Here is a 12,177-nt window from a genome sequence, read left to right on the forward strand (position 1 = left end):
CGCCGACCATCAACGCGTAACACACGGGTTGTTCTTACACCAACTAATCCCAGCATTTAAAGGTGGCATTTCCAACTCCTCAGCCCTTTGAAACAGTATCCGGATTCCTTCAGGATGACTGTTTAGTAAGTGGCTTATCCTGCAAGCTCCCTCTGCAGTTAATAGCCCTACCCTTTGAGACAGCAGCAGCTGCCCAGAACTTTAATTCCTCCTTTGAGACAGAGCAGTTCGTGCGCCCCAGTTTTTACCATCCGGGTTGACAACGTGATTTAAGGTAGGATTAGGTTAGACTTGCGTTGGAAAATGATGAACGGCGCCTGCTTAATATGTGTACACATACACACTGTTACACACCCGCACTCGTTCACTCCTTCCAGCAGCTTAGAGAAAAATGATGCTGCTAGGCGGGGCTCCCGCCCCTGTCAATCGCAAGACAGGAAAAGCAGGAGCAGGTTACTTATGGTGCAGGGATTAGCTCTTCAGCTGGGGTGGTCTTCAGTGCATCAGATTCAGGGCTGCAGTGCCAGGGACCAGGTGATGTGGTCTCCACTCAGCACTGCATGCTGGCTGTTGGGCTTCCTCTGGGCAGGCAGCTGGTTAGGGAGGAACAGGCTTGGGGGGCTGGTTGGTTTCCTCTAGGGAAAGCAGACGCATCAGACTTTCATAGTTTTGCAGTGGCCTCCAGGAACACAATGTCTTCTGTGGTTGCCTGGACTTTTTAAGGTTGCAGTTCATGGCACCTCCCTGGAGATCTTCTGAGCGAGTCCGCGGATCTCAGGTCTCAGAACCTGACAACATGGTCCAGTCTTGGTCGGGGGAGGGCAAGCTTGACCTTTCATCAGCTGGGAAAGTCCACGTGTAACTGGGAATTCTTCTATGTTAACCTGTGGTAGAGCTGTCCCAGTTCCAGTGGGGTGCCCTTTGTCAGCCGCCCCTCACACTGCTGTAAGGGGAAGCACACCTCTGGATCCTCAGGAGTTTTAAACCTTTGGGGTCTGAATAGAAGCCAGCCACTGACCACGACTGGAGTCCCTGGGCACTGCCGCAGGGTGCCGACCCTCTGTCGCGCTCCTGTTCCTGAATGCTGGTAGCTTCCGTCCAGCTGCCAGGATCTTGAGCTTACTGCTGCTCCTTCCTACCCCCTGCTACTTATGCACACCCTCTTCCTGAGCCCCACGCCAGGGTGGGAGCCCTCTGGGTTAGTTTAAGCACATATTAGTGGTGAAATATATAACGGACACATGGGGTGGACTCTAGTTCACCATTTGCTCTTTGCCTTAACGCACAAAGCACAAGAGAGCACACAACAAACATGCTAACCACAATGTCCTGCACGAGCTCACCCTTCCCTTGGGGACCATCTGTGCTTGCATCTCTCACTTCTCGAACATGGAGAAAAATACCCCCCCAGCCGCCCGAGAAAAAGTGTCACCTGCTTCTTAAATGTGATTTTGATCCCTTCTTGGTCAGGTGACATCCTGCTCCCAGCTGGGTGATTTCTTGACAAAGGTGACCTTCCCCTTGCTAAGCTGGGTCTCCAGGCTGTTGAGCTGGACTGTTTGGACAGGAGAGTACTTAACATCAACAGCCTGTTTTGTTACCCCTTTGCCACCCATCGCCACTGGAGTTCCAGCCCAAAGTGGAGGGAAGCAGGCAATGAAGAAGTCAAACGACTTCACCTTCAACAAGGAGTATGGGGCTTGGTAAAGGTACAACTGAGAGCTCACAATCTCACATGGAACTCCTAAATTGGACAGGTGCAAACACCCTCAATTCATCATAAGGCTGCAAGCCACGTGTTCCAGAAATATACCAGTCACATGATACACAGGAGATGGCAGGTCGTCCTTCATGCCAATATCTGTTTTCCATTCCATTTCCTTGGCTTGAGCACTAGCTTCTGCAACGGAGCAAACGACATAAGCAGGAGCATAGCCACAAGGAAAGAACTTTCAGCGACGTGAAGCACTTTCCAGCACGCGCCGCTGACCCCTTCGTCCCGGGCGTCGGCAGCACTCGATGAGCAGGGATGAGTTACGGTTGGTAAGTACTCGTAGCATTGTGGCATCCACCTGAGGTCCGGGCTGCACTGTGCTAGGCCCTCTCTGTCACGCAAGTGATGCACTCCAGCTTAAGGCTGAGCTACCTCCTTCACATCCACACACTGAGCCCGCCAGCTCTCTTCACAAAACATCAGTCGTCACTGGGAGCAGAGTCGAACCCCTGGTCATGCTTCTCTGGGGTAGATTCGTTTCTGTGGCTGAAAGGAGCAGAACGAGTCGAGGGCTGTGGTGATTTACTCGGTTGCACCAGGAACACCACAGCCAAATTTGGCCCGAGGGTGTCACAACTCTCCTCTCTGCACTCTTGGGAGACTCATGCTGATTCCATGCAAAGGAATCGAGTGGAGGTGAAGATGGTTCATATTAGGAGGAGCTGAACTCTAGCCTCCGAGCAGGGAAAGATAAGAGAAGGACAAAGGGAGAAGAGATGGTTCAGGGCGCATGAAAGTGGCAAGAGGAGGGAAGGCCGAAGCGTTGGGGGGGAAACAGGGTGTGGAGCAGGGATGGGCGACATTTTTGATGGGGGATGGCATTGCAAGATTTTCATCAGTGGTCAAGGGCGGCACATTTCCATGGAGTGGGTGCAGGGTCTGGGATGGAGGTTGGGTGCAGAAGGGAGCTTGGGTTAGGGGACTGGGGTGCAGGGTAGGTTGTGGGGTCTGAGGGGGAGTTTGGATGAAGGAGGTGGTTGTGACCTGGGGCAGGGGATAGGGGTGCAGGGTTCGCAAGGGGGCATGGGTGCAGGAGAGGATCCTGACCTGGGGGAGGAACACAAGAGCAGGTGCAGGGTCTGAGAGGGAGTTGCACCCTGGGGCAGGGGGGTTCACATGCTGGTCCCAGCCCAGATACTGGCCAATGGGAGCAGAGAGATTTTGCTGGGGGTGGGGGGAAGCACACAAGCTCTCCCTCCTCCACAGCCATACAGGCTAGTCATGGGCTGGTTCTAAGGAGGGTTATTTTAGTGTGGAGACAACTTAGGCCGTGTCTACATGCAAACCTGCAGAACGGTTAAATACGGGACTGTCCCTTTAAAAACGGGACAAGGGGTCAGCTTAGCCCTGCTTGTAGGAGTAACTGCCCACAGCCCATGACATTTAGAAACCTAAGTGCCTAAATCCCTTTTGAAAATGAGAGAGAGGCTCCGAAAACACCTAAAGGTTGCAATGATGAGAACAGCACTGACTAAATACCTTTAACTATCTGGGCCTTGGTCTCTCTGCCTTGCTTGGACACCATAGCACTGCCTTTCCTCAGAGGGCGTCATGAGGACAAGACCATGTAGGCTGTGCAGTGCTCAGCTGCTGGGGGGAGGAGGGACGGGTTAGTCCCTAAACAGCCAGAGGTGTCTTCTGATCAGAAATAAACGAACTTGCCGAATAATCTTTCCTGCAAATCGCCGGTCGGATTTTTTAATGCTCCTGTGCACATTCCTTGTGGTGTTCCCGTTTCCTGGCACCAAGTGGTAGGAAAAACGAATCTTCCAAACATTGCAAGGGCTTCTGCGCAGTTACCACGCAGGGAATAGAAACACCACCATGTGACTTCTCTGCCCCATCATAGCTGTGGATCTCAGAGGGACATTTCAGCTCTCCCGATGATATGTACTACATAAATTCCAACACCCCGTGTCTTTGGGCACAGGACAATCTGCTCTCAGATATGGTCTGACTGGAAAACAACATCTCCACTCACCAGATCAGTTCTTCTCTGTGAATTATTTGTTCAGCTCTAATGACAATAAATAATGCTGCACGTTTGCTGTGATTTCCCAAAAGATAGATCATGGAATCACAGATTAGGGTTGGAAGAGACCTCAAGAGGTCATCAAGTCCAGCCCCCTGTTCAAAGCAGGGGGAATCCCAACTAAATCCTCCCAGCTGTGGCTTTGTCAAGACTGGCTTTAAAAAGCTCTTGGGCCGGAGAGTCCACCATCTACCCAGGTAACCCATTCCAGTGCTTCACCACCCTCCCGGGGAACTAATTTTTTCTAATATCCTACACTTCCCCCACTGCAGCTTGAGATCATTGCTTCTCTTTGGAACCCTACTGCAGGTAGCTGAAGGCTGCTATCAAATCCCTCTTCATTCTTCTCTTCCGCAGATTAAACAAGCCCAGTTCCCTCAGCCTCTCCTCATAAGTCATGTGCCCCAGGCCCTCAGTCACTCTAGTTGCCCTACGCTGGACTCTCTCCAATTTGTCCACATCTTTTCTATGGGGATGGGAGGGCTCAAAACTGGATGCAATATTCAGATGTGCCAAAGAGAGAGAATAATGACTTCTCTCAATCTGCTGGCAGGGCTTCTACTAATGCAGCCCAATATGCCGTTAGCCTTCTTGGCTACCAGAGCACACTGTTGACAAATATCCAGCTTCTCATCCACTGTAATCCCCAGGTCCTTTTTCACATAATTGCTGCATGCCCCGTTGGTCCCCAGCCTACAGCAGTGCATGCGATTCTTCTGTCCTACATGCAGGACTCTGCACTTGGCCTTGCTGAATATTATCAGATTTCTTTTGGCCCGATCTGCCAGCTTGACTAAGTCACTCTTGATCCTATCCCTACCCCCCAGCATCTCTCCACCTCTCCCCCCGCCATGTTAGAGTCATCCCCACATTTGCTGAGTGTGCAATCCATGCCATCATCCAGATCATTAATGAAGATGTTCAACAAAAATGGCCCCAGAGCTATCCCTGGGGCACTCCGCTTGGCACCAGCTGCCAACTAGACAGTGAGCCATTGATCACTACCCATTGAGATGGAGGGTCTAGCCAGCTTTCCATCCACGTCTATAGTCCCTTCATCCGATCCTGACTTCTTCAACACCCTGGCAAGAATACTGTGGGAGACCATATCAGAAGCTTTGCTGAAATCAAGATACATCATGTCCACCATTTCCTCCATAGCCACAGAGCCAGTTATCTCACCATGAAAATCAATCATATTGGTCAGGAAACACTTGCCTTGGGTGAAGCGATGCTGACTCTTCCTGATCACCTTCCTCTCCTCCGAGGGCTTCCAAAATGGGTTTCTTGAGGACCCGCTCCGTGATTTTTCCAGGGACTGAGGTGAAGCTGATCAGTCTTTAGTTCCCTGCTTCACCCCCTTCCCTTTGTGACGATGGGGCTCTATTTGCCTTTTCCCAGTTGTTCAGGGCCACCCGGATCACCACGAGTTTTCAAAGATAATGGCCAATGGCCGTGCAATCACATCAACCAATTCCCTCAGCACCCACGGACTTGTGCATGCCTAGCTTTTCTAAACAGGCATGTTCTTTCACCACTGAGGGCTGCTCACCTCTTCCTCATAACGTGCTGGCCAGTCTAGGACCTGACCTTGTCTGTGACCTTGTCCCCACATACCTTGAGCGTTGGTCTAGGAATCTGTGGCCCTTGTGAGCAGCATCATCTTTGTTTCCACTCTTTGTTTGCTAAAGGATCTCACCACCACTCAGCTGTGTAGCTCACTTGCAAGGTACACATTGGTTCACGTGACAAAGTGCGAAATCAGAACTCTGTTGCACAGAGTTGCCCGGAACGGACCATGAGATCATCTAGCATTTCTGCATACCATGCATCACCCTGTCTGCCCTGCGTGGAACACGACGACTTCAGTTACAAGGAGGCACTTGGGTCCCCTGGACACAGGCAGAGAGCAGGAGAGACTGTGGATCCAAAGTTCACCAGATTACTACTCATCAGATCTGACTCCTTCCTGCTGAACCTGCCTCCTTTGGGCTGTTTCAGGGCTGAATCCAAGTCCTGAAGGAGGCTATTTTTCAGTTCAGTCTTACAATACGGGAGAAACCGTGCGTCAGTCTCACGAGAACAGCCCACCTTGAGGGATATTTGCCCACTTCCTGAATGGTCGCAGAATCATAGAACACCAGGACTGGAAGGGACCTCGAGACACCATCGGTCCAGCCCCCTGCCCCCATGGCAGGACCAAGTACTGTCTAAACCATCCCTGATCGACATCTGTCTAACCTGTTCTTAAATATCTCCAGAGATGGAGATTCCACAACCACCCCAGGCAATTTACTCCAGTGTTTGACCACCCTGACAGTTAGGAACTTTTTACTAATGTCCAACCTAAACCTCCCTTGCTGCAGTTTAAGCCCATTGCTTCTTGTTCTAACCTCAGAGGCCAAGGAGAAGAAGTTTTCTCCTTCCTCCTTATGACTCCCTTTTAGATACCTGAAAACCGCTGTCATGTCCCCCCTTCAATCTTCTCTTTTCCAAAGTAAACAAGCCCAATTCTTTCAGCCATTCTTCATAGGTCATGTTCTCTAGACCTTTGATCATTCTTGTTGCTCTTTTCTGGACCCTCTCCAATTTCTCCACATCTTGAAATGCGGTGCCCAGAACTGGACACAATACTCTAACTGAGGCCTAACCAGCGCAGAGTAGAGCGGAACAATGACTCCTTGTGTCTTGTTCACAACACGCCTGTTAATGCAGCCCAGCATCATGAGATTAGAAGACTCAGAGAGACTTTGTCCACGTATATGAACAATGCACAAGATCTTGGTGCTGTCCAACTGGTAGCTTAGACCTGAAGCAGAGTTAGACCTTAATGAAGAACCCCAAACCTCACTGAGATCCTGTTCAGCAACTGAGCATTACTTCCCTCTCTCTAACTGAGCTTTGTAATCCCAGACAGGAACACAACAGGATCTGTCCATCTTGTGACAACAAATTCAATCTCCTTTTTATTATACCTGGTGCCAGCTGATGCCTCTCACTGAAGAGTTATCACATTTAATTGGGGCCAGATGCTTAACCTTGGCGATCCTTACTCACCTCTCCTAGGCTGAGATACCTGCCAACTTTGGGTGTCAGGGAGAAATATTGGCAGCGCTGGCTTGAAAGATGTCTCACTTTGTCCTGGAGCAGTGTACAGAGACCATGTATCGGGGTCCTCTGGGCATGTCTCAAGTGGTCAATTTTCACTCCATGTGGTGGTCACTGCTTGATGTCCGAGCTTCTAGCCTTTTACTTCTGTGTTTTTATCTGCATGATATATTCATTTGGGAGAGACAGCGCCTGCAATTTTCATCTAGAACAGGACACCGGGTGGCATTTCACAAGTGCCTCAACCAGCTGCAGTATCCGAGGCCAAAGCGGTGGCTTTCACTGATAATCGGCTTGTGTTTGATCATGTTCCTTTTCATCTCTGCTGCAGTCTGAAGTGTGTCTTCCTGAGACCACAATAGGGAACTTCAAGTTCAGGCAAGATCAAGCTTGAGGAAATGAAATATTGAGGCTGTCTGCTGAATCACCAAGTCCCAAACCGAGGGATGAGCAGTTTTGCAGAGGGCCCTTCTGAAGACTGGAACAGACACCCAGCATGGAGCTTTACAGATGCAGACACTGGTGTAGGGGTGGGGGAGAGGATCTTGCCGCCATCTTACCCAGGATCATCAGGAGGGAGTCTCCTTTCCGCAGACTGTGCGCATGCTGTTCCAGAGCCACTGGATGGTTGTGAGGAAGAGGCGGTCTGGTCTGGGCTGTGTGGAGTAGAGGCGGGAAGAAGGGGGAGGGAGGTAGACAAGGATCTTCTGTAGGAAACATTTAAAGATTCTGACAGAGTCCATCCCACCTCAACATGCTGCTCAGTTGGGCTTTGCAGGGGTCTAGGGATGGAGTTAGGTGAGCCTGGGGTAACCGGCTTAGCAATTCAGAGTAGGATTAGATAAAGCTGGAGGCAGCACGGTTTAGCAAGTAGGTCCCTGGACTCGGAATCCAGAAACCCATTCCCAGCAGTGCCACTGAACTTCAATATGAATTTGGACAAGTCTCTTATCTCCGTCCCTCTTGTCTGTCACGACTGGGTAGGCTGTAAGAGCTTCTGTCACAAGCTGCCTCTTACTGTCTGATCATACAGCCGCTAGGACACCGGGGCGAACGTCTCATTTGCTACCCTCGTACAAATCATTTTTACGTAGCCTGTGCTGCAGTATGATGGCAGGACCTGGGATAGGTTCATTCGACTGGTGGGGAATTAATGCACTCAGACTGAGGGTTTGAAAAGTGACCTGGGAATTTAAGCTGCAAGGGACGTGTTTGGACCACCCAGGGTTAGCAGAACTTGAGTTTGCAGCCCTAGGGTGTGTTAACTTAGGGCTTGTACATCTACTGTCTTTGATAGCACTATCTTAGGAGCTGCTGAATCTGAGTCCCAAGCTCTGCACGGCATTAGGTGAGCCTGAGTCCTGCCACCGATATCCCAGACTTCCTAGCGCTTTCCCATAATGTGGCTGCTCTACCCCTTGGCTTGTGGTGCAGCATGGGGAAGCTTGACAGCCCAGAGGCCAAAGAAATCCAGTTCCTTGGGTCTGGGGAATGCTTTTGGTGGACTCGCCCAGCCTGAGCCCAATGTCGCTGAAGCTACACTGCAGAGCAATGAAGGTCCGTGGCAGAGCTACAAGCTTGAGCCCTCCATCCTGGCCTGACTCGGGCTTGGACTATTGATCCCTTTGGGGTCTGAGAATCTGAATCTGAGTCTGGGCTTAGCATGATCTGTGTGTAGACAGGAGGTGGGTTATACGCAACAAGGCAGATGTAGATGTGCAGCATCAGTAGGAACATGGTAGCCACGGTGGGCTCTCTGCTAATCAGCCGGAGAGCACCTGAATCTCTCCTGGACAGCCGCCCCAGGGCACAGCTTATAGCGAACACTGGCCAGGACCCACAACTGGCTCTTTAAGGACTTAGTAGTGGCTCCCGACACTATCATTGCAAAGTGAAAAACCCTCCTGATTATTTGCACTATTTCAGTGAACATCGAAAAGCCCAACAATGACCAACTCCTGTCTGAACAGCAAATGCTGTGTGACCTCGAAATGCGGGAGAACTCCCCTTTTGTATGTGCAGTGCATTGTGGGATACGTGTGTGTGCTGTTCTTCAAATAGGGGCTACAAAAAGGATGGTTTGAAGTTCTTTATTAAGGACCATCTCATAGTCACATGAACTGTGGCTCTGGGATTATATATTTTTTTAACAAATTTGAAAAAAAATGTCTCTTCCGATTCTGTTGGTTGCTGACCCCTAACCCAGGCTATTCTTATACATTTCTGAAGCGGGCTAGACGCAGAACAGTGCACGAGAGGCTGGGCTGGTGGCAGCCCCATGGCAGGAGCTTGGTTGGTGACCTGGACTCCTGAAAGCAACAGTTCTCAATAGGGGGCCATGAGCAGATGTCAGGGAGTTTGCAGAGCTGGGCTGGTGTTAGATTCACTGGGATGAGGGCAGAAAGCCAAAGCCGGAGTCCCACTGCATGGGGCTGAAGCCCAGGCCGAAGTAATTTGGCTTACAGGTTCCACTGTGGCTGCCCTGCTGCTCCTGAATACCAACCCCGGCTTTTACATTTACGTTGCCTTGGCTGCCAGGAGATACCCCTGCAGAATAAAATCCCAGACGGATGGAAGGATGGAGAGATGTGCCACCAGGCTTTTGTGACTGAAGCAGAGCAGAAGTCTTTCTAAAATCTTGGCTTGAGCTCTACCCCAAGCTACCACGACGTGGGAACCACTGGGCACATTCTCGGGCCTCACAGAGGTGGCCGTGTTAGTCTGTATCTTCGAGAACAACAAGAAGTCCTGTGGCGCCTTAAAGACTAACAGATATTTTGGAGCATCAGCTTTGGTGGGCAAAGACCCGCATCTGGTGAAGTGGGTCTTTGCCCATGACAGCTCATGCTCCAAAATATGCGTTAGTCTGTACGGTGCCCCAGGACTTCTTGTTATTCTCAGGCCTGTGTCAGACCACAGGTCGGTCTAGAGGATGGCAGATGGTCCCTTGGGATAGTAAAATCTCCAGCTCTCCAAAGCAGCTTGTGGCCCATCTCTCCTCAGTGCTGGGTTCACAGTCACAACAATGATCACCGAAAGCAGCGTAAAAAGCTATTAACAGAAGAGACGAGGGAGGGGCTGTACCTAGCCCACATAACCCATGCTTGAAGTAACCACCCCTGGCATACAAAGGTTGAGGGAAAGCCACGGACAGCCGTGCATCCCTAAATGCATGTCGGCAACAAGCCCGTCTGCAAGGAGAAGGGCCTCGCCGCACAAATGCACAGGCCAGTCACCAATCTGTCTGCGAGCAAGCAGCACCCTGCTGCAGGCCTGTCAGAGACAGACAGCCGTGAGGCTTGGATGGCGTTGCAGACAGCGACAGGAGATGGGCTGTCTGGGAATACCAGCCCAGCTGAGCTTGGGGCAGGGGGAAGGAACGCTCCACAGATGAGCCAAAGGGGAGTGAGTTGAGGCATCAGCTGATGTTTTTCACCTCCTGGGACAGGATGGAAATGTTCTGGATCACTCCTGGTCGTTGGCAATGGCTTGGGTGTGTTCCAATGGGTTAAGGAATGCAATGGGCTACAGGTCGCACCTCCCTCACCCAGCACCCTCGGGGCCTGACTAGTCCTGAACGAGGGAGTTTTCCAGAGGAGAGGAGAGGAGGTCCCCTGCCTTCCAGCCCCCAGCCTGCTGCCCCTCCTGCTCCTGGCTCTGCTCCACCCTGCTGCCCCCCGCCACCTCCAGGCCTAGTGCCCCCATAACTCCTGCCCAACCAGCCCCGACCACCCCCGGACTGCTGGCTGCAGCCACAGGCTCCAGCCGTGGCTGGTCTGCAGGACACGGCCCCAGCCAGGCTGCCGGATGGCCATGCAGACACTGGCTCTCTCTCTCTGGCAGGGGTGTCACCTCTGGCCTGGGACACAAGCCCTGCTGGCCCCCTGCCCAGGGCCACCAGCCCCCTATTACCAGGAACCACCCAACTCTCTCCCTACTAGCCTCCCAACTTGGGGGCTGTCTGATCCAGAACCACATATGTCACCAGACTGGAGAATCCCAGTCCAGGGAGGTGCAACCTGTACAGGCAAAACCTGGCTACAGGCTGTGGAAGGAGCTGCTTCTGTCCTGAGAACTTCACTGAGCACTGGCCCCAAGAGCCAGAAGGTGGGAAGTTCTGCTAAGTCTCTCCTGCTCAGGTCACAGGTGGGGAGATTTAAGCCAGCAACACCTTGTACTGTTCAGAAGCCCCCAGGAGAACAGTGCTGTCTAGTGACCAGGGCACCATTCTCGGAGGCAGGAGAGCTGGTGTTTGTTCCTCACTCTGCCACTGACCAGCTCTGTGACTCTGGGCAAGCTGTTCCCTTTTCAGTGCCTCTCGCCTGCCGCGTGTCCTAGCGATGGAGATGGACGTTTTCAAGGGCTGGGCTCAGTGTTGGTGCAGTGCCCAGCTTGATGAAGCAGTGGTGTTGGCTGAGGCCTGTCAGTGACACTCGACTAGAAATAAACCACAGTAACAGTGGGCAGGCAGGTGGGAAGACAATGCAGAGTGCCAGAGAAAAGGTATAACCTTGTATGAAAAGGTGGTTTTGTGTGTCCGGTGCTGAGGGGCAGGGGCCGGTGTGGTTCGGCATGGCCAGCGCTCGGGGCAGGGGCCAGTGTGGTTCGGCGTGGCCAGCACTCAGGGGCAGGGGCCGGTGTGGTTCGGCATGGCCAGCGCTCGGGGCAGGGGCCGGTGTGGTTCGGCGTGGCCAGCACTCAGGGGCAGGGGCCGGTGTGGTTCGGCGTGGCCAGCGCTCAGGGGCAGGGGCCAGTGTGGTTCGGCGTGGCCAGCGCTCAGGGGCAGGGTCTAGTGTAAGCTGTTCAGCGTTGGAAGTGAGTCTGTCCAGCCTGTGGTTAGCGATGGAAGGCGGCTCTGAGTTAAAGAGCCTTCTCTGGGACATGCGGGAAATACCCCAGCCCAGCTCTCACCAGGGATTGTCCGGCCCAGAAGTGAAGGCAGGATTGTGACAGAGCTGCAGAAAAATGTCCGTGTGGACACCTGGGAGACCAGCCAGGTACTGGGACACTCCGATGGCAGCTGGAAACTGGCTCTCGTGCAGCGCCCAGCAAATGCCCCTCATTCCTCGTCCGTCCATCTCCAACAGAAACCCCCTGGGGAAAAGGCTTGGTGCTCCACACAACACTGCTGGCAGCCCAGGGAGGAATGACAGCACAAAGCCGTGTTTCAGAGACGTGCACAATGCAGGAGGGGCGATGAAGGGGAGCTACACACACTAGGAAACATGGAAACTGTAGGGAAACGGGGTCACGGCAGCCACAA

At 52.4% G+C, this 12,177-nt stretch overlaps 1 long non-coding RNA gene across 1 annotated transcript in view; it reads right to left on the reverse strand.

The window, feature by feature from the left end:
* LOC142021030 (uncharacterized) overlaps positions 1-5,489 on the reverse strand; it is a 51,576-nt gene extending 46,087 nt beyond the window's left edge. Inside the window, exon 1 of the long non-coding RNA XR_012647589.1 lies at positions 5,424-5,489. This is a non-coding gene — a long non-coding RNA (uncharacterized LOC142021030). The remainder of the gene's footprint in view (positions 1-5,423) is intronic.
* Positions 5,490-12,177: the final 6,688 nt, after the last annotated feature.

Source organism: Carettochelys insculpta, chromosome 15 (assembly GCF_033958435.1).
Source record: "Carettochelys insculpta isolate YL-2023 chromosome 15, ASM3395843v1, whole genome shotgun sequence".
In the NCBI taxonomy this organism is placed as follows: domain Eukaryota; kingdom Metazoa; phylum Chordata; order Testudines; family Carettochelyidae; genus Carettochelys; species Carettochelys insculpta.